The sequence below is a fragment of the Canis lupus genome, chromosome 6, assembly GCF_048164855.1.
Source record: "Canis lupus baileyi chromosome 6, mCanLup2.hap1, whole genome shotgun sequence".
Lineage (NCBI taxonomy): Eukaryota > Metazoa > Chordata > Mammalia > Carnivora > Canidae > Canis > Canis lupus.
Genome location: NC_132843.1, coordinates 81019901 through 81047368, shown reverse-complemented (window position 1 = coordinate 81047368; position 27468 = coordinate 81019901). Strand labels below are relative to the sequence as shown.

At 39.0% G+C, this 27468-nt stretch overlaps 1 pseudogene; it reads left to right on the top strand.

Annotated features, from left to right (window-relative positions):
* The window catches only part of LOC140636087 (chitotriosidase-1-like), a 195275-nt pseudogene extending 168719 nt beyond the window's left edge, over positions 1-26556 (top strand).
* Positions 26557-27468: the final 912 nt, after the last annotated feature.

Here is a 27468-nt window from a genome sequence, read left to right as displayed (position 1 = left end):
TGATTGAATTCGTCTTTTCAATTCTATTCGATTCGATTCTTTTAGATTCGATTTGATTCGATTCTTTTAGATTCTTTTCAATTCAATTCTTTTCAATTCAATTCAATTTGATTCTTTTCAATTCTATTCGATTCAATTTTTTTCGATTCTATTCGATTCTCTTCGATTTTTTCGATTCGATTCAATTCGATTCTTTTCAATTTGATTCTATTTGATTGTTTTTGATTCGATTCGATTTTTTTGTTTCGATTCGATTTTTTGATTCCTTTCTTTTTGAATCGATTCGATTCGATTCTTTTCACTTCGATTCGATTCTTTTTTATTCAATTCTTTTCGATGCGATCAATTCGATTCTTTTCGATTCTATTTGTTTCGATTCTTTTTGATTCTATTTGATTTGATGCTTTTCGATTTGTTTCGAACCGATTCGATTCTTTTCATTAGGATTCGATTTGATTCTTTTCGTTTTGATTTAATTCGATTCATTTCGATATGATTCTTTTCAATTCGATTCAATTCGATTCTTTTCGATTCATTTCGATTCTTTTAGATTCTATTTGATTTGATTCTTTTTGATTCGATTCAACTGATTCAATTCTTTTTGATTCGATTCTATTCTATTCTTTTCCTTTCATTTCGATTCGATTCTTTTCGATTTGATTATTTTCAATTCGATTCGATTAAATTCTATTCTTTTCGATTCGTTTTGATTCCATTGTTTTCGTTTCAATTCGATTCTCTTCGATTCGATTCTTTTCGAATCGATCGAATCGATTCTTTTCAATTCTATTCGATTCGATTTGATTCTTTTCTATACAATTCGATTTGATTCTTTTTGATTTGGTTCGTTACAATTCTTTCAATTCGATTGGATTCGATTCTTTTTGATTCGAATCTATTTGATTCTTTTGATTCGATTCGATTCTTTTCGATTCCATTCGATTTGATTCTTTTCGATTCCATTCGATTGGATTCGATTCTTTTTGATAAGATTCGATTTTTTCGATTCGATTCGATTCTTTTCATTTCAATTTGATTCTATTCTTTCGATACTTTTTGAATCGTTTCAATTTGATTCTTTTGATTTCGATTCGATTCATTTCGATTAGATGCTTTTCAATTCAATTCGATTCTTTTCGATATGATTCGATTCGATTCTTTTCGATTCGATTCAATTCTTTTCAATTCGATTCGATTCTTTTCTATTTGATTCGATTCTTTTCGATGCGATTTGATTCTTTTCCATACGATCTCATTTGATTCCTTTTGATTCTTTTCGATTCGATTCTTTTTGATTCAGTTCGATTCGATTCTTTTCGATTCCATTAAATGTGATTCGATTCCATTCAATTCGATTCTTTTCTAATCGATTCAATTTGATCTTTTCGATTCGATTCTATTCTTTTTGATTTGATTCTTTTCGATTCAATTCGATTCTTTTTGATACAATTCGATTCTATTCTTTTCGATTCCAATCTATTGTTTTTTATTCGATTCAATTCGATTCGATTCTTTTCGATGCGATTCGATTCTTTTCCGTTCGATCTCATTTGATTCATTGCGATTCTTTTCGATTCGATTCTTTTCGATTCAGTTCGATTCGATTCCATTCAATTCGATTCTTTTCGATTCGATTCAATTTGATTCTTTTCGATTCGATTTTTTTCTATTCTATTTGATTTAATTCTTTTTGATTCGATTCGATTCTTTTGATTCGATTCAATTCTTTTCGATTCGATTCGATTCTTTTCCATTCTTTTTATTTCGATTCGATTCTTTTCGATTCAATTCTTTTCGATTCGATTCTACTCGATTCGATTCGCTTCTTTTCTATTCTATTCAATTTGATTCTTTTCGATTTGATTTGATTCGATTCTTTTCGATTCAATTCAATTCGATTCTTTTCGATTCAATTCAATTCAATTCTTTTCGATTCGATTCAGTTCGTACTATTTGATTTGATTCTTTTTGATTCGATTCGACCGATACAATTCTTTTCGATTAGATTCGATTCGATTCTTTTCGTTTAGATTTGATTCTTTTCGATTCGATTCTTTTCGATTCAATTCAACTCGTTTCTTTTTGATTCGATTCGATTCGATTGTTTTCATTTCCATTCGATTCTTTTCGATTTGATTCAATTCTTTTCAATTCTATCGATTCAATTCTTTTCAATTCTATTCTATTCTATTCTTTTCTATTCGATTCAATTCCATTCTTTTCAATTCGATTCGTTAGATTCGTTTCAATTCGATTCGATTCGATTCTTTTTTATTTGAATCTATTCGATTCTTTTGATTCAAATCGATTCTTTTCGATTCGATTATTTCGATTCCATTCGATTCAATTTTTTCGTTTCAATTCGATTCTATTCGATTCGGTTCTTTTCGATTCGATTTGATTCAATTCTTTTCATTTCGATTCGATTCGATTCTTTTCGATTCGATTCAATTCTTTTCCATTCAATTCGATTCTTTTCCATTCAATCTGATTCGATTCATTTCGATTCTTCTCGATTCGATTCTTTTCGATTCAATTCGATTCGATCGATTCTTTTCGATTCAATTCGATTCGATCGATTCTTTTCGATTCAATTCTATTTTCGATTTGATTCATTTCGATTCTTTTCGATTCTCTTTGATTTGATTCTTTTCTATTCGATACAATTTGATTCTTTTCGATTCGATTCGATACGATTTTTTTCATTTTGATTCGAATCGATTCTCTTCAATTCGATTCGTTTCGATTCTTTTAGTTTCTATTCGATGCTATTCAATTTTATCGATTCTATTTGATTTTATTCTTATCAATTCGATTCTTTTCGATTAGATTACATTCGATTCTTTTCGATTCATTTTGATTCAATTCTTTTCGATTCGATTCGATTCTTTTCAATTCTATTCGATTCAATTCGCTTTTTTTCACTTCGATATGTTTTGATTCTTTTCGATTTGAATTGATTCGATTCGATTCTTCGATTTTTCGATTCGATTCAAATCGATTCTTTTCGATTTGATTCGATTCTTTTCCATTCGATCTGATTCGATTCCTTTCGATTATTTTTGATTCGATTCTTTTCGATTCAATTCGATTCGGTTCTTTTCGATTCGATTCGATTCTTTTCAATTCGATTCGATTCTTTTCGATGCGATTCATTTTGATTCTTTTCGAATCTATTTGATTTGATTCTTTTTGATTCGATTTGAATCGTTTCGATTCTTTTCATTTCGATTCGATTCGATTCTTTTCGTGTCGATTAGATTCTTTTCGATTCAATTCGATTCTTTTCGATTCGATTCATTTCGATTCTATTTGATTTGATTCTTTTTGATTCTATTGATTCAATTCTTTTCAATTCTATTCTATTCGATTCTTTTCTATTCGATTCGATTCGATTCTTTTTGATTCGATTCGATTCGATTCGGTTCTTTTCGATTCAATTCGATTCTTTTCATTTCGATTTGATTCTTTTCGATTCGATTAGATTCTTTTCGATTCGATTCGATTCTTTTCCATTCGATTCAATTCTTTTCCATTCGATTCGATTTTTTTCCATTCAATCTGATTCGATTTGTTTCGATTCTTCTCGATTCGATTCTTTCGATTCAATTCGATTCGATCGATTCTTTTCGATTCTATTCAATTCGATTCAATTCGATTCATTTCGATTCTTTTCGATTCTCATTGATTGGATCCTTTTCGATTTGATATGATTTGATTCTTTTTGATTCGATTCGAAACGATTCTTTTCATTTCGATTCAAATCGATTCTCTTCAATTCGATTCGTTTCGATGCTTTTCGTTTCTATTCGATTCTATTCGATTTTTTTCTATTCTATTTGATTTGATTCTTATTGATTCGATTCAATTCGATTCTTTTCGATTAGATTACATTCGATTCTTTTCGATACATTTTGATTCAATTCTTTTCGATTCGATTTGATTCGTTTCTTTTCAATTCTATTCGATTCAATTCACTTCTTTTTGCTTCGATACGTTTCGATTCTTTTCTATTCGATTTGATTCGATGCGATTCTTTTCGATTCGTTTCGATTCGATTCTTTTCACTTCGTTTCGATTCGATTTTTTGGTTTCAATTTGATTTTTTTATTCTATTCTTATCGATTCGATTCTTTTCGCTTTGATTCGATTCTTTTTGATTCGATTCTTTTTGATTCGATTCGATTCAATTCTTTTCGATTCGATTCGATTCTTTTCCATTCGATCTGATTCGATTCATTTCGATTCTTTTCAATTCAATTCTTTTCGATTTGATTTGATTCTTTTTGATTCCATTAAAGTTGATTTGATTCTTTTCAACTCGATTCCATTCAATTCGATTCTTTTCGATTCGATTCAATTGTTTTCATTTCGATTCGATTCAGTTCTTTTCGATTCGATTCCATTTGATTCTTATTGATTCGATTCGATACGATTCTTTTCATTTCGATTCTAATCGATTCTCTTCAATTGATTCGTTTCGATTCTTTTTGATTCTATTCGATTCTATTCAAATTTTTTCGATTCAATTCGATTCTTTGCGATTGGATTGGATTCGATTCTTTTCGATTTGATTCAATTCTTTTCGATTCGATTCAATTCGATTATTTTCGTTTAGATTCGATTCGATTCTTTTTAATTCGATTCCATTCTATACGATATTTTTCGATTCGATTTGACTCTTTTTGATTTGATTCAATTCTATTCGATTTTTTTCGATTCTTTTCTTATCGATGAGATTCGATTCTATTCGATTATTTTCGCTTAGATTCGATTCGATTCTTTTTGATTCGATTCGATTCTATTTGATTTTTTTCGATTCGATTTGATTCGATTTATTTCGATTCGATTCAATTTGATTCTTTCGTTTCGATTCGATTCTTTTGATTCCATTCTTTTCACATCGATTCTATTCTTTTCGATTCAATTGTTTTCGATTCGATTCGATTTGATTCTTTTGTTTCGATTTGATTCTTTTCAATTCTATTATTTTCGATTCGATTCGATTCTTTTCGTTTCGATTCGATTCTTTTCGTGTGGATTCTTTTCGATTCGATTCATTTCGATTATTTTCAATTCTCTTTGATTTGATTCTTTTTGATTCGATTCGATTCATTTCGATACGATTCTTTTCTATTCGATTCTTTTTGATCGATTCGATTCGATTCTTTTCGTTTTGATTCGATTCATTTCTATACGATTCTATTCTATTCGATTCGATTCTTTTCTATTCGAGTCAATTCGATTCTTTTCTATTTTACTCGATTCGATTCCTTTCGATTCGATTCATTCAATTCGATTCTTTTCGATTCAATTTGATTCGATTCGATTGTTTTCATTTCGATTCGATTCTTTTCGATTTGATTCTTTTCAATTCGATTCGATTCTACTCTTTTTTATTCGATTCGATTCTCTTCAATTTGATTTGATTCTTTTCGCTTCGATTCGTTTCTTTTCGATGTGATTCGATTCGATTCTTTTCGACTCAATTTGATTCATTTCTTTTCTATTCTATTCAATTCGATTCTTTTTGGTTTGATTCGATATGATTGGATTCTTTTCGATTCGATTCCATACGATTCTATTCATTTCAAATCGATTCATTTCAATTCGATTCTTTTCGTTTCAATTTGATTATTTTCTATTCAATTCGATTTGATTCTTTTCAATTCGATTCGATTCTTTTCTATTCGATTCGATTCTTTTCGTTTCAATTCGATTCTTTTCGATTCAATTCTTTTATATTTGATATGATTCGATTCTTTTCGATTCAATTCGATTCTTTTTGATTCGATTTGATTCTTTTCCATTCGATCTGATTTGATTCGTTTCGATTCTTTTCAATTCAATTCGATTTGATTCGATTCTTTTCGACTCGATTCCATTCAATTCGATTCTTTTCGATTCGATTCGATTTGAGTCTTTTCGATTCGATACGATTCTTTCCTTTCGATTCTAATCGATTCTCTTCGATCGATTCGTTTCGATTCTTTTCGATTCTATTAGATTCTATTCGATTTTTTTCGATTCGATTCGATTCTTTTCGATTGGATTCGATTAGATTCTTTTCGATTTGATTCAAATAGATTATTTTCGTTTAGATTCAATTCTTTTCGATTCGATTTGTTTCGATTCGAGTCAATTAAATTCGATTATTTTCGTTTAGATTCGATTCAATTCTTTTTGATAAGAGTCTATATGATTCTTTTCATTTCAATTCGAATCGATTCTCTTTGATCGATTCTTTTCGATTCTATTCGATTTTTTTCGATTCTATTCGGTTCTTTTCTATTGGATTTGATTCGACTCTTTTCGATTTGATTCCATTCGATTCTTTTCGTTTCTATTCATTAAATTATTTTCGTTTAGATTCGACTTTTCAATTCGATTTGTTTCTATTTGAGTCGATTCAATTCGATTATTATTGTTTAGATTCGATTCGATTCTTTTTGATTCGATTCTATTCTATTCGATTTTTTTCTATTCGATTCGATTATTTTGATTCGATTAAATTCTATTCGATCTTATTTATTCTTTTCTTATTGATGCGATTCGATTCAATTCGATTATTTTCGCTTAGATTCGATTCTATTTGATTCAATTCTTTTGATTCGATTCAATTCTATTCGATTTTTTTCGATTCGATTCTTATCGATTCGATTTGATTCGATTTTTTTCGATTGGATTCGATTCGATTCTTTCATTTCGATTCGATTCTTTTCGATTCAATTCTCTTCGAATCGATTCGATTTGATTCTTTTCGATTCGTTTCAATTCGATTGTTTTCAAATTGATTCGATTCTATTCTTTTGTTTTGATTCAATTCATTTCAATTCTATTCTTTTCGATTTGATTCAATTCGATTTTTTTCGTTTCGATTAAATTCTTTTCGTTTTGATTCTTTTCGATTCAATTCATTTCAATTCTCTTTGATTTGATTCTTTTCGATTCGATTCAATTCATTTTGATACAATTCTTTTCTATTCGGTTCGATGCTTTTCGATTCTTTTTGATCGATTCGATTCTTTTCGTTTCGATTCAATTCATTTCTTTTTTTTGATTCAATTCATTTCGATACGATTCTTTTCGATTCGATTCGATTCGATTAATATCGATTCAATTTTTTTCGATTCGCGCATTTTCGATTTGATTCGTTTCGAATCGATTCGATTATTTTCCATTCGATTCGATTGGATTATTTTCTATTCGATTCATTTCGATTCGTTTATTTTCGATTCGATTCGTTTCGATTAAATAGAAACGAATCGAGTCGAAAATAATGGAATCGAATCAACTGAATCGAAATTAATAGAATCGAAAAGAATCAAATCGAATCAAATCAAAATAATAATAATAATAGACTCGAATCGAAAAGATTTGAATCGAAAATAATGAAATCGAATCGAATCGAAAATAATCGAATCGAATCAAAATTAATCGAATCGAATCCAATCGAATCCAATCGAAAAAAATCGAGTCGAAACGAATCGAATCAAAAATAATCGAATCAAATCGAATCGAAATGAATTGAATCGAATATAATCAAATCGAATCGAATTGAATCAAATCGAATCGAAAATACTCGAATCCAGTAGAATCGAAATGAATCGAATCGAGAATAATCGAATCGAAACGAATCTAATCGAAAATAATAGAAACGAATCGAATTGAATCGATAATAATCGAATCGAATCAAATCGAAACGAATCGAATCGAATATAATCGAGTCGAATTGAATCGAAAATAATCGAATTGAAACGAATCGAATAGGAAATAATCGAATCGAATCGAATCAAATCAAATTGAAACAAATCAAATGGAAAATAATCGAGTCGAATCGAATCGAATGAAAATACTCGAATCCATGAATTGAAACGAGTCGAATCGAAAATAATCGAATCGAAATGAATCAAATTGAAAATAATCAAAACGGATGGAATGGAATAGAGTCGAAAATGATCAAATCGAATCGAATAGAAACGAATCGAATCGAAAATCATCAAATTGAAACGAATAGAATCGAAAATAATCAAATCGAATTGAAACGATTTGAGTCGAAAATAATCAAATCGAATTGAATCAAAATTAATCAAATCAAATCGAATCGAATAGAACCGAATCGAAATTAATCGAGTCATATAAATTGAAAATAATCGAACTGAAATGAAACAAATCGTAAATAATCATATCAAATCAAATCGAAAAAATTGTATCGATTCAAATCGAATAGAAAATAATCGAATCGAAGATAATTGAATTGAAACGAATAGAGTCGAAAATAATCTAATCGAATTGAATTGATTCTAATCAAAATTAATCGAATCGAATCAAATGAATTGAATCGAATCGACATTAATCGAATCAAATAGAATCGAAAATAATCGAATCGAAATGAATCGAATCGAAAATAATAGAAAGGAATGGCATTGAAATGAATAGATTCGAAAATAATCGAATCGAAATGAATTGAATCGAAAATGATCGAATTTTATCGAATAAAATCGAATATAATCAAATCAAATCGAACCGAAAATAATCGAATTTAATAGAATCGAAACGAATCAAATCGAAAATAATTGAGTCGAATGGAATTGAATCAAAAATAAACGAATTGAATCGAATCGAAATAATCGAATCGAATCGAATCGAAACGAATCGAATTGAAAATAATCTATTCGAATCGAATCGAATCAAATCGAAAATAATTGAAAAGAATCGAAATGAATCGAAATGAAAATAACGGAATAGAATCGAATTGAATCGAATCGAAAATAATAGAATTGAATCGAATTGAATCAAAATTAATCGAATCAAATCAAATCGAAATTAATCGAATCGAATCGAAAAAAATAGAATCGAAACAAATCGAAAATAATTGAATCGAATCGAATCAAAACGAATCGAATCAAAAATAATCAAATTGAAACGAATCGAATCGGAAATAATCAAATCGAATTGAATCAAAATAATCAAATTGAATCGAATAGAAACAAATCGAGTAGAAAATAATGTAATCAATTGAATCGATTCAAAAATAATCGAATCAAAAAAAGAAAATAATCAAATCAAATCGAATCGAAATGATTTGAATCGAAAATAATTGATTCGAAATGAATCAAATTGATAATAATCGAATCGAATCGAATAGAAATTAATCGAATCGAATCGAAAAGATTCGAAATGAATCGAATCAAATATACTCAAATCGAATCGAATCGAATCGAAAATAATCGAGTCGAATCGAATCAAAATTAATCGAATCAAATCAAATCGAAATTAATCGAATCGAATCGAATCGAAAAAAATAGAATCTAAACAAATCGAAAATAATTGAATCGAATCGAATCAAAACGAATCGAATAGAAAATAATCGAATTGAAATGAATCGAATCGGAAATAATCGAATCGAATGGCATTGAAACGAATAGAATCAAAAATAATCGAATCAAAAAAAAAAATAATAATAATAATCGAATCGAAACGAATCGAATTGAAACGAATCGATTCGAAAATAATCGAATCGAATCGATTCGAAACGAATTGCATCGAAAATAATAGAATCGTATTGAAACGAATGGAATCAAAGTAATGGAATGTAAAGGAATCGAATCAAATCGAAAATAATCGAATCAAATCGAATCGAAAAAAATCGAATTGAAACAAATCGAAAATAGTCTAATCGAATAAAAACGAATCGAATCGGAAATAAATTAATCGAAAATATTTGAATTGAAACGAATCGAATCGAAAATAATCAAACTGAAACAAATCGAATTGAAAATAATCAAATCGAATGGCATCGAAACGAATCGAATCGAAAATAATGCATTCGAAACAAATCGAATCGAAACAAATTGAATCGAAAATAATCGAATCGAATCTAAAATAATAGAATTGAATAGAATCGAAAGGAATTGAAACGAAAATAATCGATTCGAATCAAAACGAATCGAATCGAAAAATAATAGAATCGAATCGAAACGAATCGAATTGAACATAATGGAAAGGAATCAAATCGAATCGAAAATAATCGAATTGAATCGAAATTACTCGAATCGAATCGAATCGAAATTAATTGAGTTGAATCGAATCGAAAAAAATCGAATCAAAACAAATTGAATCGAAATAATCGAATCGAATCGAAACGAATTGAATCGAATATAATTGAATCGAATTGAATCGAAAATACTCGAATCCAGTGAATCGAAACGACTCGAATCGAGAATAATCGAATCAAAACGAATCTAATCGAAAATAATCGAAACGAATCGAAAAGAATCGAATTGATATTAATCGCCTCGAATCAAAACGAATAGAATCGAATCGAATCGAAAATAATCGAATCGAAACAAATCGAAACAAATTATATCGAAAATAATCGAATCGAATCGAAACTAATCAAATCGAAAATAATCGAATCGAATCGAATAAAAAGTAATCGAATCGAATCAAGTCGAAAATAATCGAATCGAAACAAATCGAATCGAAAATAATCCAATCGAATCAAATCAAAAATAATTGAATTGAATCGAATCGAATCGAAAATAATCGAAACGAGTCGAATCGAATAGAATAGAAATTAACCGAATTGACTCGAATCGAATCGAAAATAATAGAATCGAATCAAATAGAAATGAATCGAATCGAAAATAATCGTATCGAATCGAATCGATTCGAATCGAATCGAAATTAGTCGAATTGAATTGAAAATAATCGAATCGAATCAAATTGAAACGAATTGAATCGAAAATAATCGAATCGAATCAAATCGAATCGAATTGAATCGAATCGAATGGCATCAAAACGAATCGAATCGAAATTAATCGAATCGAATCGAAATGAATCGGAACGAAATAATTGAATCGAATCGAATTGAATCAAATAGAAAATAATCGAATCGAAATGAATCGAATCGAAAATAATCAAATCGAAACGACTCGAATCGAAAATATTCGAATCGAGTCAAATCGAACCGAATCGAAAATAATCGAATCAAAACGAATCAAATAAAAAATAATTGAATCAAATAAAATCGAAACAAATAGAAAATAATCGAATCGAAACATATCAAAAATAAATCAAATCGAAACGAATCGAATCGAAAATAATCGAATCGAATCAAATCGGTTCGAAACGAATTGAATCGAACCGATTTGAATAGAAAATAATCGAATAGAAACAAATCGAATGGAAAATAGGCGAATCGAATCGAATCGAAACGAATCGAATCAAAAATAATCAAATCAATCGAATCGAACCGAAATTAAAAGAATCGTATCGAATCAAATCGAAATTAATCAAATCGAATAAAATCGAATCGTATCAAATCGAAAATAATTGAATCGAATTGAATCGAACATAATTGGATTGAATCGAATCGAAACGAATCAAATCGAAAATAATTGAATCGAAACGAATCGAATCGAAAATAATCGAATCAAATCGATACGAATTGAATCAAAATTATCGAATTGAATCGATTTGAAATTAATTGAATCGAATAGAATCGAAATGAATCGAATCGAAAATAATCAAAACGAATCGATTGAAATAGAAAATAATCCATTTGAAATGAATCGAATGGAAACGAATCAAAAATAATTGAATCGAATCGAATCTAAAAAAATCAAATCGAATTGAATCAAAATAATCGAATTGAATCCAATAGAAATGAATCGAGTAGAAAATAATGTAATCGAATCGAAACGATTCGAAAATAATCGAATCAAATCGAATCGAAATGAATCGAATCGAATATAATCGAATCGAATCGTAAATCAAATCGTAAAACGATTCGAATAGAAAATAATTGAATCTAATCGAATCGAAATGAATCAAACCGAAAATAATCAAATCAAATCGAATCGAATCGAAACAAATTGAAACGAATCGAAAATAAACGAGTCGAATCAAATCGAATTGAAAATAGTCGAATCGAAACGAATCGAATCGAAAATAATTGAATCAAAACGAATCTAATTGAAAATACTCGAAACGAATCGAATCGATATTAATCGAATCGAATCAAAACGAATGGAATTGAATCGAATCGAAAATAACCAAATTGAATAGAATCAAAACGAATTGAATAAAAAATAATCGAATCGAATCGAATCGAAATAATCAAATCGAAATGAATCGAATTGAAAATAATCGAATCGAATCGAATCAAAGCAAATCGAATCGAAAATAATCGAGTCGAATCCAATCGAAACGAATCGAATCAAAAATAATCAAAACGAATCAAATCGAAAATATCGAATCGAAACAAATCGAATCGAAAATAATTGAAACGAATCGAATTGAATCAAAAATAATCGAAACGAATCGATTCAAATAGAAAATAATCGAATCAAATCAAATCGAAACGTATCGAAAATAATTGAATCGAATCGAATCGAAAATAATCAAAACGAATTGAATCGAAATAATCTAATTGAATCGAATAGAAACGAATCGAATCGAAAATAATGTAATCGAATCGATCGAATCGAAATGATTCGAAATGAAAATAATTTAATCAAAACGAATCAAATCGAAAATAATCGAAATGAATCGAATCGAAAATAATCGAATCAAATCGAATCGAAATTCATCGAATCGAATTGAATCGAAAATAATTGAATCGAATCGAAACGAATTGAATCGAAAATAATCGAATTGAATAGAAATTAATCGAATCGAAACGAATCGAATTGAAAGGAAACGAAAATAATCGGATCGTATCGAATTGAGACAAATCGAATAGAAAATAATCGAATCGAATTGAATCAAAAATAATCTAATCGAATCGAATCATAAAGAATCAAATCAAATTGAAAAAATTGCATCGAATCGAATAGAAATGAATCGAAAAGCATCGAATTGAATTGAAAAGAATCGAATCAATTGAATCAAATAGAAGAGATTTGAATCAAATCGAATCAAAAAGAATCGAGTCGTATCGATCGAATCGAAAAGAATCGAATTGAAAGAAATCGAATCGAATCAAATCAAAACGAATCGAATCGAATCAAAAAGACTCAAATCGAAAAGAATCGAATCGAATTGAAGAGTCGGTTAAAAAGAATCGAATCGATTCGAAAAAAAGAATCGAATCGAATCGAATTGAAAAGAATTGAATCGACTTGAAAGGAATCGAAAAGAATCGAATCAAAAAGAATCGCATCGAATTGAGTCGAATCGAAAATAATCGAATCAAATCGAATTGAAATTAATCGAATCGAATTGAATCGAAACGAATCGAATCGAATCGAAACGAATCGAATTGAAACGAATCGAATCGAAAATAATCGAATCCAAACGACTCAAATCGAAAATATTCGAATCGAATCGAATCAAAATAAATCAATTCGAAAATAATCGATTCGAAACGAATCTAAACGAAAATAATCGAATCAAATCGAATGGAAACAAATCGAATCGAAAATAATAGAATCGAAAAAAAAGAAAATAATCGAATCGAATCAAATTGAGACGAATCGAATCGAAAATAATCGAATTGAATCGAATCGAAAATAATCGAATCGAATCGTATCGAAAAAAAATCGAATCGATTCAAATCAAATCGAATCGAAAAGAATCGAATCGAATTGAATTGAAAAAATCGCATCGAATAGAATCGAATAGAAATGAATCGAAAGGCATCGAATCGAATCGAAAAGACTCAAATCGAAAAGAATCGAATCGAATCAAATCGAAAAGAATCGAATCGAATTGAAGAGTCGATCGAAAAGAATCGAATCGATTCGAAAAAAAGAATCGAATGGAATCGAATCGAAAATAATCGAATCGAATTGAAAAGTATCGAAAATAATCGAATCGAATTGTAAGGAATCGAAAAGAATCGAATCGAATCGAAACGAATCAAATCGAAAATAATTGAATCGAATCGAATTGAATCGAATAGAAATTAATCGAATCGAATCGAAACAAATCGAATCAAATCGAGTCGAATCGAAAATAATCGAATGAGGGATCCCTGGGTGGCGCAGCGGTTTGGCGCCTGCCTTTGGCCCAGGGCGCGATCCTGGAGACCCGGGATCGAATCCCACGTCGGGCTCCCAGTGCATGGAGCCTGCTTCTCCCTCTGCCTGTGTCTCTGCCTCTCTCTCTCTCTCTCTCTGTGTGAATATCATAAATAAATAATAATAAAAAAAAAAGAAAATAATCGAATGGAATCGAATTGAAACGAATCGAATCGAAAATAATCGAATCGAATCGAATTGAATCGAAAATAATCGAATCGAATGGTTCAAATCGAATCGAATCGAATCGAAAATAATCTAATTGAATCGTATTGAAATTAATCGAATCGTATCGAATTGAAACGAATCGAATCGAAAATAATCTAATCGAAACGAATCAAATCGAAAATAATCGAATCAAAACGAATCAAATAGAAAATAATCGAATCGAATCGAAAATAATCGAATCGAATCGAAACGAATCAAATTGAATCGAAAAGAATCGAATCGCAAAGAATCAAATCGAATTGAAAAGGATCAAATCGACGAATCAAAAAGAATCGAATCGAAATGAATCGAATCGAATAGAAAAGAGTCGATCGAAAAGAATCGAATCGATTCGAAAAAATCGAATTGAATCGAAAATAATCGAATCAAATCGTATTGAAAAGAATCGAATCTATTCAAATCGAATCGAAAAGAACCGAATCGAATCAAATCTTAAAGAATCGAATCGAATTGAAAAATCGCATCGAATGGAATAGAATCGAATCGAAATCAATTGAATAGCATCGAATCAAATCGAATCGAATCGAATAGAGATTTGAATCAAATCAAATCGAAAAGAATCGAATCATATCCATCAAATCGAAAAGAATCGAATCGAAAGAAATCGAATCGAATTGAATCGAAATGAATCGAATCAAAGAGTCGATTGAAAAGAATCGAATCAAATCGAAAAGAATCTAATTGAATCAAAGCGAAAATCGAATCGAATCATAAAGAATCATATCAAATTGAAAAAATTGCATCGAATCGAATAGAAATGAATCGAAAAGCATCGAATTGAATTGAAAAGAATCGAATCAATTGAATCAAATAGAAGAGATTCGAATCAAATCGAATCAAAAAGAATCGAGTCATATCGATCGAATTGAAAAGAATCGAATTGAAAGAAATCGAATCGAATCAAATCAAAACGAATCGAATCGAATCAAAAAGACTCAAATCGAAAAGAATCGAATCGAATTGAAGAGTCGGTCGAGGAGAATCGAATCGATTCGAAAAAAAGAATCGAATCGAATTGAAACAATCGAATCGAATTGAAAAGGATCAAATCGATGAATCAAAAAGAATCGAATCAAAATGAATCAAATCGAATCGAAAAGTGTCGATCGAAAAGAATCAAATCAAATCGAAAAGAATCGAATTGAATCGAATAGAAAAGAATCGAATCGAATAGAAAAGAGTCGATCGAAAAGAATCGAATCGATTCGAAAAAATCGAATTGAATCGAAAATAATCGAATCAAATCGTATTGAAAATAATCGAATCTATTCAAATGGAATCGAAAAGAATCGAATCAAATCAAATCTTAAAGAATCGAATCGAATTGAAAAAATCGCATCGAATGGAATAGAATCGAATCGAAATGAATTGAATAGCATCGAATCGAATCGAATCAAATAGAGATTTGAATCAAATTGAATCGAAAAGAATCGAATCATATCCATCAAATCGAAAAGAATCGAAAGAAATCGAATAGAATTGAATCGAAATGAATCGAATCAAATCAAAGAGTCGATCGAAAAGAATCGAATCAAATCGAAAAGAATCGAATTGAATCAAAGCAAAAAGAATCGAATTGAATTTAAAAGAGTCGATCGAAAAGAATCGAATCGATTCCAAAAAAAACGAATCGAATCGAATCGAAAATAATCGAATTGAATCGAATTGAAAAGAATTGAAAAGAATCGAATCGAATTGAAAGGAATCGAATCGAATCAAATCAAATCGAAAGTACTCGAATTGAATCAAATCAAAACGAATCGAATGGAAAATTATCAAATCAAATCAAATCGAATCGAAAATAGTATTTCTGGGAAGCCGGGTGTTGGGCTCCGTATCAGTGAGACGTTTCTGAAGCTACCAGGCCGCAGCTGGAGCCTGGAAGGAGGCAGGTGCGGCCCCTGGAGTGCCTGTCACTTCCTGTACAGCCTAGTGCAGCGCCTGAGTGTCCCGCAGGGGGCGCCCGAGCCCAGGTCCCACCCAGGGGGCGCGCATGCACAGTAGGCCTCGTCTGCCTACATTAACAGGGGCCAGTCTGTGCTGGGGAGGCCTGAGGAGGAGGTGGGGACCCATCCACGCTGATGAGCCGCAGCCTCCTCAGGACCCACGGGGAGTCTTTAGGGGGAAATTGGGCTGCGTTCACGCTGACAGGAGCCCCGGTCTCCTCAGGACCTTCGGTGAAGCTTCAGGATGATGTGGGCCCGCATCCACGCTGACAGGAGCCCTGGGATGCCTCAGGACCCGCGGGGAGGCTTTTGGAAATTGTGGGCCCACATCCATGCAGACAGGAGCCCCTGAGACGCCTCAGGACCCCCGGGGAGGCTTCAGGAAGATGTGGGCCCGTATCCACGCTGACAGGAGCCCCTGGGCCGCCTCACGACCCGAGGAGATGCTTCAGGAAGATGTGGAGCCACGTCCACTCTGGCAGGAGCTCCCGGGCCCCTCAGGACATAAGTTGAGGCTTTGGAAGCTCTGGGCCACATTCACGGTGACAGGAGCCCCGGCCTCCTCAGAACCCTTGGTGACGCTTCGGGAGGACGTGGGGCCACAGTGACACAACAGGACACTGATTTCCTCAGGACCCCCGGTGTAGACTTGGGGAAATATGGGGATGCGTCCATGTGGACAGAAGACCCCAGCCTTGTCAGGGCCTGTGGTGAGGCCTAAGAAAAATGTGGGTGCCGCATCCACACTCACAGGAGTCTCCAGCATCCTCAGGACCCACTGTGAAGGTTTGGGAAGATTTGGGGCCACATCCATGCTGACAGGAGCCCCCAGCCTCCTCAGGTCTTATGGTGAGGCTTGAGGAAAATGTGGGGTCACGTCAACACTGACAGGACCCCCGTCCTCCTCAGGACCTGCACTTTGGCTTCGGGAAATATGGGGCTACGTCTATGCTGACAGGAACCCACAGCCCCCTCAGGACCCACGGTGAGTTTTCTGGGGGCCATGGGGCCATGTCCAGGCTGACAGGAGCCCCCGGTTTCCTGAGGACCTGCTGTGAGGCTTCCAGAGGATGTGAGGCATAGTCCACAGGGACAGGAGACCCAGCGTCCTCAGGACATGCTGACTATGACTCAGGAACACGTGGGGCCATGTCCCCACTCACAGGAGCCCTGCTTCCTCAGGACCCCCTGGAGGACTCTGGAGGCGTTGTTGGGGGTCACGTCCACATCAGAAGGGACTCCTCAGAACCACAGGGTAAGTGAATGAGTAGAATGAATGGTAGGGTCAGGGGAGGGGAGGCAGTTGGTGGTTAGCCTTAGGTTAGATGTTAGGGGTTAGTGATTATGCTTATGGTTAAGGATTAGAGGTTATGTGAGGCATAAGGGTAATGGTCAATAGTTAAGAGTTAGGATGGGGGTTAGGGTTAGGGATAGGATTTAGAGTTAGGATTAGGGATTAGGCTCTAGGGATTAGGGCAGGAGGTTAGGAGTTGGGGTTAGGGTTATGGTTAGAGTTAGGGTTGGGCTTAGGTTTGCAGTTAGGGTTAGGAGTTAGGGTGTGAGTTAGGGTTAGAGTTTAGGGTGAGGGGTAAGGGTTAAAGTTAGGGCTAGGTTTAGGGTTAGGGCGAGGGTTAGGGTTAGGATAGGTGTTAGGGCTAGGGTTATGGTTATTGTTTGGTTAGGGCTTAGGGTTAGGTCAGGGTCAGGGTCAGGGTACGGTTTTGGAAAAGGGTAAGAGATACAGTTAGGGAGTGTGTTAGGGGTTAGTTTTAGGGTACGGGTTAGGGTACAGTTTGGGGTATGAGATAGCATTAGTACTAGAGTGTTAGTGTTTGGGTACTGGTTAAGGTTAGGAATAGGATTTGAGTACATTAAGTTAAGTTTAGGGTTAGAGGTTAGGGTTAGGGTTAGATTTAAGGTAGGGGTCAGGGTTAAGGGTTTAGAATAGGTTTAGGAGTTACGGTGAGCATTGCCAGGAAGGTTCAGTGAAGGTGTTTCAGTCTTGGGGTTTGTTTGGTTGTCGATTAGTGATAGATCTTGTTTAAGGGTTAGGTTAACATTAAGATTAAGTGTAGGGTTAGGGTTATGTCTGTGTATGGTTAGAGTTTGGGTCTTGGCATGTGCCTGCACTGGGACTCCTAGTATCTTGGGCAGTTTAGTTTTAGGCACTCTATTTAGGTTTTGGGTTCAAAGATAGCCTGACTCCACCAAGTCAGTGGCCTCCCCAGAGAATCAAAATCCAGGCTTCTGCTGGCGTGAGAATAGGCATGGCAGGCTTCTCCTGAGCTGAGCTAAGGAGGGGATTTGTGGCTCTAAATACTCCATTTGGATTTTCAGTTGCCTTTCTGATTTTATCTCTTGTGCGCACATGTTTCATCAATACTACCAATAATTATTTTTAAGTTTTACTTGAATTCCTGTTTGTAAACACAGTTTCAGGTTTATAGTTTCAGGTTTACCACATAGTGATTCAAACCTTGCATACAACGCCTGGTACTGGTCATAGGTGCCCTCCACTATCCCCATCCCCTGATTCCCTACCCCCCTCCGCCTCCTCTGGTATTTATTAGTTTATTCTCTGTGGTTAAGTGTGTTTCTTGGTTTGCTTCTATCATCCCACCCTTCTCCCCTTTGCCAGTTTGTTTGGTTTCTTAAAATTCACATGTGAATGCAATTGTATGGTATTTGGTATCTGTCTTTCTCTGACTGAGTTCTTTTTTTTTAAATTTATTTATGATAGTCACAGAGAGAGAGAGAGGCAGAGACACAGGCAGAGGGAGAAGCAGGCTCCATGCACCGGGAGCCTGATCTGGGACTCAATCCCAGGTCTCCAGGATCTTGCCCTGGGCCAAAGGCAGGCACCAAACCGCTGCGCCACCCAGGGATCCCCTCTGACTGACTGAGATGCAATCAATGCCGGGACCCATGCACCCTAACCTTAAACCGTACCCTATCCCGTACCCTAACCCGTACCCTAACCCTAACCCAACCCTAACCCTTACCCTAAACATAACCCGTACCCTAACCCTAACCGTACCCTAACCCGTACCCTAACCCTAATCCTAACCCTTACCCTAACCCGTACTCTAACCCGTACCCTAACCCTACCCCTAACCCTAACCCATACCCTTACTCTAACCCTAACTGAAAACCTAACCCTAACCCTTACCCTAACCCGTACCACAACCCTAACCCTAACTCTAACTCCTAACCCTTACGCTAACCCATACCCTAACCCGTACCCAAACACTAACCTGTACCCTAACGCTAATCTGTACCCTAACAGGTACACTAACTGGAACCCTAAACCCTAACTCTAACTCCTAACCCTTACCCTATCCCATACCCTAACCCGTACCCTATCCCGTACCCTAACCCGTACCCTAACCCTAACCCTAACCGCTACCCTAACCATAACCCTAAACTGAACATGACCCTAACCCTTACCCTAACCCATACCCAAACGCTAAATCTAACCCCTAAACCCCACCCCTAAACCGTACCCTAACCTTTACCCTAACCCGTAACCTAACCCTAAACCATACCCTAACCCTAAACTGTACCCTAACCCGTACCATAACCTGTACACTAACCCGTACACTAATCCTAAACCTAACCCGTACCCTAACACTAACACTAACCCTAACGCATACCCTAAACCGTACCCTAAACTTAACCCTATCCCGTACACTAACCCATACCCAAACACGTATCCTAACCCTAAACCTAACCCTAACCCGTACCCTAACCGGTACCATAACCCGTACCCTCACCATACCCTAACCAGTACCCTAAACCGTACTCTAACCCATACCCTAACCCTAACCTTACCCTAACCCTAACCCAACAACTAACCCTAACCTGTACCCTAACACGTACCCTAACCTGTACCCTAACCCTAACCCCTACCCAAACCTGACCCGTACCCTAACCCCTACACTAACCCATACCCTAACCCTTACCCGTAACCTATACCGTACCCCAACCCGTACCCTCACCCTAACCCTAAACCGTACCCTAACCCGTACTCTAACCCATACCCTAACCTAACCATAACCCTACCCCTAACCTTAACTTCTACCCTAAACCGTACTTTAACCCGTACCCTAACCCTAACCCTAACCCGTACCCTCACCCGTACCCTAATCCGTAGCCTAATCCATACCCTAACCCATACCGTAACCCTACCCCTAAAGCTAACCATACCCTAACCCTAACCATAACCCCTAACCCTAACCCTAACCCTAACACTCTAACCCTAATCCTAACCCTAACCCTAACCCTAACCCTTAAACCCTAACCTAACCCTAACCCTAACGCATACCGAAACCCAAACACGAAACCTAACCCTAAACTAAATTTATCCCGTACCCTAATCCGTACCCGAACCCTAACCCCTACACTTACGTAACCCTAACCCTACCTGTACCCTATGCCTAACTCGTACCCTAACTCTAACCCTAACCTTAACCCTAACCCTATCCCGTACCCGAACCCGTACTCTAACCCTAACCCTACCCCGTTCCCTCACCGGTACCTTAATCCGTACCCTCACTCTAACCCCTAACCCCTAACCCTAACCTTAACCCTAACCCCTAACCCCTAACCCTAACCCTAACCCCTTACACTAACCTTAACCCTGACCCTAAACCTAACCCATACCCTAACCTAACCCTAACCCTAACCCCTAACCACTAACCCTAATCTGTATCCTAACCTGTGCCCAACCCGAACCCTAACCCGTAACCCTATCCCTAACCTAACCCGTACCCGTACCCGTACCCTAACTCGTACCCTAACCCGTACCCTAATCCTCACCCTAACCCGTACCCTAGCTAACCCGAACCCTAACCCTGAAACTAACCCTAACCTTAACCCCTAACCCTAACCCTCACCCTAACCCGTTCCCTAACCCTAACCCTAACCATACCCATTCCCTAAACCGTACCTTAAACCGTTCCCTAATCCGTACCCTAATGCTAACCCTAAACCCTAAACCTAACCCTAAACCGTACCCTAAACCTAACCTAACCCTAATCCGTACACTAACCCTAAACCTAACCCTAAACTGTACACTAACCTGTACCCTAACCTAACCTGTAACCTAACCCATACCCTAACCCTAACCCATACCCTAATCCTAACCCTAAACCCAAACCTAACTCTAAACCTAACCCTAACCTGTACTCTAACCCTCACCATACCCCTAACCCCTAACTCCTTACCCTAACCCGTAACCTAACCTGTACCCTAACCCATACCCTAACCTTAACCCATACCCTAACCCTAACCCCTAGCCAACCCTAACCCGTACCCTAACCCTAACCCTAACCCTAACCGTACCCTCACTCGTACCCTAACCCATAGCCTAACCCATACCCTAACCCATAACCTAACCCTAACCCTAAACCTAACCCATAACCTAACCCTAAACCCTATCCCTAACCCTAACCTAACCCGTACCCTAACCCGTACCCGAACCCAAACCCGTACCCTAACCGTAACCTAACCTTAACTCGTACCCTATCCCATACCCTCACCCTAACCTGTACCCTTACCCTAACCCTAACCAGAACCCTAACCCTAACACTATCCCTTACGCTAACCAATACACTAAACCTATTCTTAACCAGTTCCCTAACCCGTACCGTAACCCGTACCCTAACCCTAACCCTAACCAGAACCCTAACCCTAACCCTAACCCTAACACCTAGCCCTAAACCTAACCCTGACCCTAACCCTAACCAGTACCCTAACCTTAACCTTAAGCCCTAACCACTAACCCTAATCCATACCCTAACCCGTACCCTAACCTTATCCCATACCCAAAATCTAACCAATACCCAACCCTAACCGAACCCTAACCCTAACCGTAACCCGTACTCTAACCCGTATCCTAACCTGTACTATAACACTATCCCGTACCCTAAGCCTTACCCTAAACCGTCCCGTAACTGGTGCCCTAACCCTAATTCTAACCCTAACCTGTACCCTAACCCTTTCCCTAAACCTAATCCTAACCCTAACCCATACCCTAACCCTAACCGATACCCTAAACCTAACCCTAGCCCTAACCTGTACCCTAACCCTAACCCTCACCCTAACCGTAACCCTAACCCTGACCCCTTACCCTAACTTTAACCCTAACCCTAACACTCTAACCCTAACCCCTAAACCTAACCCTAACCCCAACCCTCACCCTACCGTAAACCTAACCCTAACCCCTAACCCTAACCTTAACCCTAACCCTAACACTCTAACCCTAACCCTAACCCTAAGCCTAACCCTCTAACCGTAACCCTCTAACTCTAAACCCTAATCCTAACCCTAACCCCTAACCCTAACCCCAACCCTAAACCGAACCCTAACCCTTAACCCCTAACCCCTAACCCTAACCCTAACCCTAACTGTAACCCTCTAACCCTAACCCTCTAACCCTAACCCTAACCCTAAACCCTAAACCCTAACCCTAACCCTAACGCCCAACCCCTAACCCCTAACCTAACCTAACCCTAACCCCTAACCCCTAACCCAAACCCTAGCACTAACCCTCTAACCCTAACTTTCTAACTCTAAACCCTAACCCTAACCCCTAACCCCTAACCCTAACCCCTAACCCTAACCCCAACCCTAATCCCTAACCCTAACCCTAACTCCTAACCCCTCACGCTAACCCTAACCCTAACCCTCTAACCCTAACCCCTAACCCTAACCTTAACCCTAACCCTAACACTCTAACCCTAACCCTAATCCTACCCCTCACCCTAACCCTACCCCGTACCCTAACACTAACCCAACCCTAACACTAACCATAACCCTAACCCCTAACCCTAACCCTTACCCTATCCCAAACCCTAACCCCTAACCGTAACCCTAACCCTATCCCCAATCCGAACTCGAATCCTAACCCCCAATCCGAACCTGAACCCCAAACCCTAACCCGAACCCCAAATCCTAACCCCGAATCCTAACCCTAACCCCGATCCCTTACCCTGAACCCTAACCCGAACCTTAACCCGAACCCGAACCGTCACCCTCCCCCTGACTTTCTCCTTGCCCTAACTCTAACCCTAACACCCTTACATTCTAACCCTATCACCCTAAACCTAATTCTTCACGGTAACACCGCAAAATGCTCACTCTAACACCCTAACAGCTTAACTGCCTAACCCCATAACCCTGTAACTCTAACCCTAACCCCTATCCCTAACCCCTGCATCTAACCCTATCCCTAACCCGTAACCGTATCCTGAGCTTAATCTATACCGGACATGTATTAATAATTTTTTTCTCCTCTGCTGAGATAGGTTCTCTCCCTAATATTAGAAGGTATTTGAGGGATCCCTGGGTGGCGCAGCGGGTTGGCGCCTGCCTTTGGCCCAGGGCGCGATCCTGGAGACCCGGGATCGAGTCCCACATCGGGCTCCCGGTGCATGGAGCCTGCTTCTCCCTCTGCCTGTGTCTCTGCCTCTCCCCCTCTCTCTCTCTCTCTCTCTGTGACTATCATAAATAAATAAAAATTTAAAAAAAAGAAGGTATTTGAAATTTCCAATCACGGAATTCTTAATTCTCTGTTTTATGTACATCGCATTTCCATTGTGCCTCAAGGGGTCCCTGCCTGCCCACTGATCCTTGGCATGCCCACCTATGGGTGGTCTGTCACCCTGGCCTCCCCATAAGATACCAGAGTGGGTTCCCCAGCCACAATGCCTGGAACCCCCAGCCCCTTCTCCAAAGAGGGACAGCTGCTGGCTTAGTATGAGGTGCAAAACCCACAGCCATCCCCAGGATGGGCGGGGTTGGGGACCGCACTTCTCCCATAGTTTCTGAATGCAGATGCCAGGCATGGTGAGTTCTGGCTGGGTCGATTCCACCCGTATGTGTCCATTTGGATTATGGTTAGGCCCCAGGGCCTCATCGAATCTAGGGTTCTGGGTCATGCAGTCTAGAGCCTCTGAGGTCCTGCCGGCTCCCGCAGACAGGAGTTTGTCCAATCTCCAGTCTCCTCTGGGCAAGGAGGCACTGGCACCAGAAGTGCCTGCCGCATCCTCCCCAGCTCTGCCCTCTCCCCTACAGATCTGCTCCTGGACGGGGGCCACTGAATCAAGGACCTGAAGGTGCCCTATGCCTTCCAGGGCAACCAGTGGGTGGGTTTTGATGACGTGCAGAGCTTCAAAGCCAAAGTAAGGCCCAGCCCTGCCGGGAGGGGTGGTCCAGGATGGGCCCAAGCCTGACGATGACACTGAATGATGGCATTCAGAACCTCTCAAAGAGGAGTCTCCTTTAAAATATCTCAACATTTCACAGATCTTCATGGGATAGTATTTTGTATTTTCACCACTGATTGAATAAGAAAAGACACAATCGCAAACAGTTGTTCTACGTTGAGTACCACTCTTGAAAGTATTTGAATTTTATTACATATCTGTATTTAATAAAATGCAAATTCCACAGATACATGAAGAGGAGAAAGACATACAGGGCAGTATTTTATTCAGCTCACTGACAATATTTGGGGGCATGTTCAAATTATAGACATTTTGATTTATTTACATAACATTCCCTCCACCTCAATTCCTGCCCAGTATTGGTGACTCAAAACTAGTGCATTTACGTATTTCATGCCTCTCTCCCTCATGAGATCATGAACTCCTGCAAAGGCACCTGCACTTGTTCGTCTGGACAGGTCATATCCATTATGATGCAGGGTAGATAGTGGCAGGTCTTCCTGGAGGTGTAGACAAAGGGCTCTGGGAGGATTGAGAAGGGAGCATGATCCTGGTTGGAGGAGTTGGGAAAAGGGATCTTTGGGAAAGCCTGAAAGCAGAGAATGTGGGCAGGCCCCAGACCAGCCCCCTACCTTTTAGTCCTGGCCTCCCGGCAGGGCAGGCCATAACCCCCAGGCAGGCTTAGGAGGCAGGGAAGCCCCCTTAAAAGGAACACACAGTCATTCACTGGGGACGACTTCGGGATCTAGTGGAGGAGAGAAGGCCCTCAAGGGAGGACAAAGACATAAAGGCAGGAAATTGTTCAGATCTCTGGGAAGCTAAGTCATCCCTAAGGTAACTGGATTCATTACAACTGCAGGCAGTGTCCCCAAACACAGCGGCTCAGCCCAGAAAAGATGGAGATGTTAAAGCTTCCAACCTAGGGAAGTGCACACCCATCCACTCCTCACGTCTCCACCCTCACCCTCACCCCAGGCCATGCTCCTGTTGAGACAAGAGGATTCCAGAGTCACTTATCCCATCTAAAATCTGGACCAGGGGCAGCCTGGGTGGCTCAGCAGTTTAGCGCTGTCTTCACCCCAGGGTGTGATCCTGGAGACCCAGGATCGAGTCCCATGTCGGGCTCCTTGCATGGAGCCTTCTTCTCCCTCTGCCTCCCTCTCTCTCTTTCTCTCTCTCTCTGTCTCTCATGAAAGAAAGAAAGAAAGAAAGAAAGAAAGAAAGAAAGAAAGAAAGAAAGAAAGAAAGAAAGAAAGAAAGAAAGAAACCATTCTTTTTCCAGGCTCTTCTTCCCCTTTCTAACTGCAGCAATGCCTGTCGAGGGTATTGGTTAAGTGGGGCTTCCCTCTGGGCCCTCAGCCTGGGAGCTGCAACTTGCTCCTCCCCCCCTTTTTTTTTTTAAAGATTTTTATTCATTCATTCATTCATTCATTCATGAGAGACACAAAGAGAGATAGAGAGAGGCAGAGACACAGGCAGAGGGAGAAGCAGGCTCCATGCAGGGAGCCCGACGTGGGATTCGATCCGGGGTCTCCAGGATCGCGCCCTGGGCCAAAGGCAGGCGCTAAACCGCTGCGCCACCCAGGGATCCCCATTGCTCCTCCCTTTTCAAAGACCTTTCCCTCAGCCTGCGGTGCCAAACCCACGCACCCACCCACCCACCCCCCACACACCCCCAGCCCACCCCCACCCCCCCACAACCCCACAACACCCACCCCCCACCCCACCCCCTCCAACTCCCCCAAACCCACCCCCCCGTGGCCCTTGCCTGTGCAGGTGGGAGATGGCCACTGACTGCGCCCCGTGTTTCCTGCTGAGCTGTGCTGCAGCCATAGGTGGGGGCTGGTGTCGGGCTCTCTGCCTGGGGAACCCGGCTGCGCTCTGCCTGTGGGTGGGAGCTGTGGAGCTGCTGCCGGCCTGTGGGCATTGCCTGTGGGCCTGGCCCGTGGGCTGGGATCTCTTGGGAGAGAATTGGCTGATTCCTCTGTTTCCCCAGGTCTTCCCTATATGCCTCCAGGCACCCCAGAACCTGAGGTCCCCGCCCCAGGCCAGCCTTCTGAACCCGAGCATGGGCCCCGGTTGAACAGGACGCCTTCCACCAGGGCGGAGCTGCCGGGGTCACCCTAAGCCTCGGGACGGGGACCGGAGCGTCTAGGGCTGAGCAGGTGCCCGAGAAGCCTGGTGCTCAGCTCCTCCTGCAGCTCCTCCTGCAGCTGAGCACCCAGGCCCCCCACCCGGGCCGGGGTCACTCCGCAGCCTGCCCCCCCCCCCGCCCCCCAGCGCTCCCTGCGGACCTCTCTGCCGCCTTCCCACATCCCAGCATCCTGCTCTCAGCCCGGGGTCCTTTAGGTCTGGCCTCTTTCACTTGCGAAATACCCCGCGGTTTGCACCCCCTGCCCCCGGCTGTGTGCCTCCCGGCGCCCCTCCAGGCTGTGACGGGCCCCGCGTGTCCCACCGCGCTCCGTGGGCCGCTTTCAGGGCCCCGTGACCTCCCGGGCGCGCTCCCGCCACCCCGCCTCCGCCCAGGTGTCATTCCCAGGACCAGCACTAGGTGGCAGCAGAGAAGAGCCTTTCTTTGCCTTGGGGTGGCGGAGGGGGGTGGGGGGGGGTGCAGCTGGGCCAGGCCATGGGAATCCAGACCCCAGGCAGGTAGGCAGCACTCGCTTGGAGACAAGTCCTGTTTCCCCTGCCCAGGCCTTACGTCACCTACTGCCCCTATTGCCCAGAAAAGGCAGGGACCATATTATCCTCCTTTTAGAGTTATTTAAACAGAAGGCTGGTTCTAACCCAGTTCTGAGTGTAAACTGAGGCCCCAATGGGCCCAGATGGGCCAGAAGAGCACACCCGTACAGCACCCGGGGTCGCTGAGCCATCCAAATGGTCCTTGCAGCTCTGGATTGAAGCTTGCTCGTTCTGTCTGAAGAAAATCTGCACATAACCTAATGGCCCATCTTCCGTACATTCACTCAACCTGGGTTTTGGGGTGGGACTCGGGCCAGCAGCCGGAGACAAGGATGGGTGAGAGAGAGGATGTGTCTG